Consider the following 5,292-nt stretch of genomic DNA (forward strand, 5'->3'; position numbering starts at 1 on the left):
TTCCCTATGAGCTGAGAGCTCAGCAATGCGCGTTTCCAGCAGTACAGAGCATCTGGCACGTAAGCGCTCCGAGTCGATGAGGAAAAGTCCGTGAGCCTGTGCATCGCTGTCGCTTCGCTCCCCTCTCCTCCGTGTCGCTCCTTCCTTGTGACTCTCGCTGCCCAGCTTGGGCATCGTCTTCGACATGTGCGTACCTGGGCGAGGAGCAGCCTTCTGCGAAGGACAGCCGCGTACGGCTGCTCAAAAGCCCTGACAGGACTTCCAGCGCCGTGAAAGCTTGTATTAGACTAGAAGTGCCCAGTTCATTCTTTCATGATCCTTGTTTCTAAGCTCTTAGCAAAGGGCTTGTTTCACTGATTATGTGGGGAGACGCCAACTCGTAATTGCATTTTTTTTTCTTCATTTTGAATCTCTTGATTAGAAAACAAGTTAAAGTAAGGATCTGCCTTTTGCATGAATAGTTTGATTTTTTTTAAATTTGCTTAGACTCGACTCTCGCCGCAAAATTGTGCTTCAGCTGGTAAACCTGAACCAGCTGTGGGTTACAAGTCCACGGCTCAGAGTCCCTTCACACATCAGTGCTGGTTTTAAAATCTGCCTCTGGACTGAGAGACCTCCAAAGATGTCACAGAACTGCAGGTCGTGCCCAGCTGAGATGCCAGTCTCCACGCTGGCTTTGGGACATCCATGTCACGGTGCCACAGGCTGAGGTACTCATCAGGTGGGCTCTGCTCTTGGAGGGTGCAGTGCTGCGGGGCCTGAGCCTGTCCTGCGGCAACAGGGCAGCTGAAGGGAGAAATCACGTGTACAAGGATTACTTCATCACTGCTCAGGGCCACGTCATCTGCCACGCACCCTGACACTACTCCGACAGGCGCAGATGGACATAGCAGTGCTGTGACATGGTTGAACTCACATAGAATCATTATGGTTGGAAGAGACCTCAAAGATCATCAAGTCCAACCGTATACCTGATGCCACCATGCCCGCTAAACCCACTAAACCATGTCTTGAAGCGCCACATCTAAACGTTTTTTGAACACCTCCAGGGATGGTGACTCCACCACCTCCCTGGGGAGCCCGTTCCAATGCCTAACGACTCTGACAGTGAAGAAGTTCTTCCTAATGTCCAGCCTGAACCTCCCCTGGCGCAACATGCCCCAGTGCCTTGCTCTCCAGTGCCTGGAGAGGACAAACCCCTAACGCCCTGACAGCGACGGGTGAGCATTTCGGTGGTATTCATGCGGACGGTTTTCCGCTGAAGTGATGTGACCCCGTGCACGGGGGAGGACATCGTTCTAGCTCTCACCCGTGCTGTCCTTTCAGTAGGGTCCCAGGTTACAAAATCATTGCCCTGCACAGACTCTGCACCCCAGGTCAGACAGACGCTGGGGTAGGAAACCTTCAAAGAATTGTTTTTTTTTTTGACTGATCGGTTGGTTTTGATTGCATTGGCTGCCTGTAATCTGGAAGGCAGAGAAAATGGCTAAAAACTTCTGCCAAACCGGTGTCTGTTTGAACTGACTACAAACGTTTTCAGCAAAGCCCCGTCTGGGAGGGGGCTGTGGGTGCTCCCCAGTCCTGCCCTCAGCCTGAGGTGCTGGGCATTTACTGGAAGCAGTGGGGAGGGATGGTCAGGAGTTGCCTGGTGTTAGGATATATCCCTCCTGACCAAAGTTTATCCAGAGAGCTGGTGTTCCCAGAGCAAAGCATCTGGGGTCCTGGGAGAAAGCAATTTGTTTTAATGTATTAATACATTATTAATGTATACATTAATATACATGAGCATGGACAAACTTTGAACATAACACATTAATGTAGTGTATCAGTACCTGTTAACACAGCGCTCTTCACTGGTGCAACTGGTTTTTATGTCAGTCGCTATTAAATTAGAAGGGAGGAGTGGTCAAAGTGAATAGAAAAAAGAAAAGATGAGGTTTTGGATAGCTTCTCTCGGTCTCAGAATTCCGGCCCTGTGTTGCATTCCAGGGGGGTCATACGTGGTGTTTACCCCGGACACGGTTATGCCCCTCTGTGCACCGCTGTCCCTGGGTCAGTTTTGGACAAAACTCATTTCCTGAACTGGCTCTTGGGGAAGAACATGGGGAAGGGGCTGTTCCCGTCAGTAGCAGTAAGGATGGATGCTATGGATCCATGGGGAATATAGATCCACGGGGAGTACAGATCCGTAGCATAGCGCGGATTTCAGCAGCCATCCGGACACAAACCTCACCGCTCTGAGAATTCTGTCTCTGAGCGTTGTGGCGAGGCCCGCACCAGCAGGCTGTTAACCCCTGGAGAGGGGTGGGCTGTGGGTGCCCGTGGAGGAAGCAAACTGTGGGGCTGGCGGGAGCGGGGCAGAGGCTGAGAGCAGCACCAGGGCCCCGCTCAGCACCGCTCCCCTGGAGTGCTGCCTGGCCTCCCCCTTAGCCTCTCCTCCTCACAGCCCCCCCAGATGTGTACAGCCCACCCCTCTGCCCCCGGCAGGAGCTGGCGGGGGGGAGGCAGAGCAGGAGAGGACAGGCAGCGAGGTCTGGATGTGGCAGGTGTTTGCTCCAGCTCTGGATGGGTGAGATGGGATTATGGCGGGAATGCGGTAGGAGATGGCTGTAGTTGAGAGGATGTGGACTGCAGGCATTAACGGGACAAGCAAGGAGGCATTGAGTGCCTGGTGGGGTGGGGATCTGGAGAGGGGTGCTGGATCCGGTGCTGGAGCCAGTCCAGAGAAGGGCAACGAAGGTGGGGAAGGGTCTGGAGCACAAGTCTGGCGGGGAGCGGCTGCGGGAGCTGGGGGGGGTTGGTCTGAGGCTGAGGGGAGACCTGATCGCTCTCTACAACGACCTGAAGGGAGGTTGTAGCCAGGTGGGGGTTGGTCTCTTCTCCCAGGCAACTCACAACAGGACAAGGGGGCATGGTCTGAGACTGCGCCAGGGGAAGTTCAGGCTAGAAATGAGGAGGGGTTTCTTCCCAGAAAGGGTCGTTAGGCATTGGGATGGGCTGCCCAGGGAGGTGGTGGAATCACCATCCCTGGAGGGGTTTAAGCAAAGACTGGACATGGCACTTAGTGCCATGGTCTGGTTGACATGGTGGTGTTAGGGCAAAGGTTGGACTCGATGATCCCAGAGGTCTCTTCCAACCAAACCGATTCTGTGAGTCTGTTGGACTCACAACAAACTGCATCACACAGGCAGGTGTAAAAACACACGTAGCTCCGTGGGGTTTTACTGCTGGGCTTTTGCTGATGAAAAGAAAGCTGAGTGCACAGTGCCAGGAATAGAAAAATGGGCAAATGTGATAAATCAATAACAAAGGACAACTAGCTGTGTGCATATAAATTGGGACGGAGTTGGCAGTAGCAATTCCTCACCGTGCTGAATGATTATGTCTCAATGTGCTGTGACAGTAAGATATGTATCAGACACTGTGTGGACAGGCACTTTCTTGAGGTATGAGACTGGCAAAGAGTCAGAAGACAAAGTATAGAAATAAATGATAAACTGGCAATCAGACAAAGCTTGTTGTAAATATCTGTGCTGAAACAGGTGATTGATTATTTTAATAGCCAAAAAGTAGCACTGAAATTTGCAGATGCAGAATTTTTTTAGGCCAGTAAAGCTTAAAGTTTGTTTTGATGAATTCCAAATTGTTTGAAAGCCAGGTAATTTGGAGCAATGTGACAGATAAAATATGTAAGGTAATATAGATCGGAAAGACACAACCTGAACTGCTCACAGGCATGGCTGGGCTCTTGGGGAAAGAAAGAGCTGAGAATTGCTGTGAAGGGCTGGTAGACCAACTGACATAAACCAAACAATAAGTAACAAAGACTGGGGCACGAAAAATAGCAAATTATAAAGCCATAGAGAATTATGCATTTTAGTAGTACATCCTGATCTGGAGTACGTCCAGCTTGTGTCATGCCACCTCAGAAAAGATATAGCAGAAATAAAGTTTGGTGATGGAAGTAAATGAGACAAATCATGGAGCTAAGATTTCTCATTAGCCAGGACTGAAAAGACTGGCTTTGTTTGGAAGAAGAGACCTAGAAGGTGGTAAGTCTTGTTTAGATGGAGAGACCTAGAAGGTGGTAAGTCTTGTTTAGATGGAGAAACCTAGAAAGCGTTAAGCCTTGTGGGAGCTATGCAGCTCCCTTTGTCTCCTTTGAAAGCGCCTGTGAGCAAGGCAGTTGACCAAGGCCACACAGATCACGGGCAGCGTGGGACACAAACAATCACAAATTCTAGAGACGAGCGAGACCTCTCTGCTCTGTGTCACGGGACACAACGACGTTCATCAGGGACCCTGGGAGTGTGGAGGTTCACTTTGACTCATGGGGCTTTTCTACTTTCTTCCTCCTAGCTGTCACTTTTAAGAGTGGAGTTGGGTTTCCCTCTTCTTGGCTCAGACCTTGCCTGCGGTGGGTGGGTCCTCCAGCGACTGCTGACAACCATTATAACCCAGTCTCCACTGTGGATGCTGTGACACCCGAGGTCCAGAAGGCAAATCCACTCCCAAGGGCCCATGTCAACTCCTTGTCCATCAGGACTGCAATATTTACCATTCTAATCCTATCGATATATCCAAATCTAATTTAATTGGCTAATATTACTCAATCCTCCCTGAGAAAGTAAACAAGTGCAACAGACCACCAACTGGTTTCAGTCAGGTAACGACACGTGAAATATCTGCTCTTACTACACTGGTACGAACCAGTTTGCTTATCCATGAGTGCGACAGCTGAAATACAGGAATACAGATTTCAAACAGAAATAAACTAACTTTGCAGCTCCATTGAAAGAAACCGAACCTGTGTAAGAGTGCCCTTTGGGCGGGAAAGAAGGTGCCAGAAGAGCACGGACAACTTCCTAGTGAGCTACGCGCTGCGCTCATAACGGATTAAAAATCCCATCCCGGGAGGAATTCAGCAGCCGATGGGCAGCAACCAGCAGCTCTGGCTGAAGTTTTGGTTCTGGAGTTCCCCGCTGACCTCCAGTTCCCCCCGGTACGGACGGTGAGCCCTAACGTGGGCTTCTCCTCGCTCCTCCTGAAGCTTTGTGTGCAATGCCCGCTGCACAGACCTTGGGCTGGCTGCTGGCGCAGGAATGAATTTCACCTCACATGACCAATTCACAGGATAACGACACATATATGTGTTGTGTTTTTTTTTTTTTTAATGAAACCTACCTTTGTGGATTTCCAGGTACTCCATCTTCCTTCTAGTCTTATTTTATTTAGTACAGGTACATGTTTTTATCATTTACTTCAATCTCAATTCACCCAGACACCTCACCT

Source organism: Cariama cristata, unplaced genomic scaffold (genome assembly GCF_000690535.1).
Source record: "Cariama cristata isolate BGI_N322 unplaced genomic scaffold, ASM69053v1 scaffold15783, whole genome shotgun sequence".
NCBI lineage: Eukaryota > Metazoa > Chordata > Aves > Cariamiformes > Cariamidae > Cariama > Cariama cristata.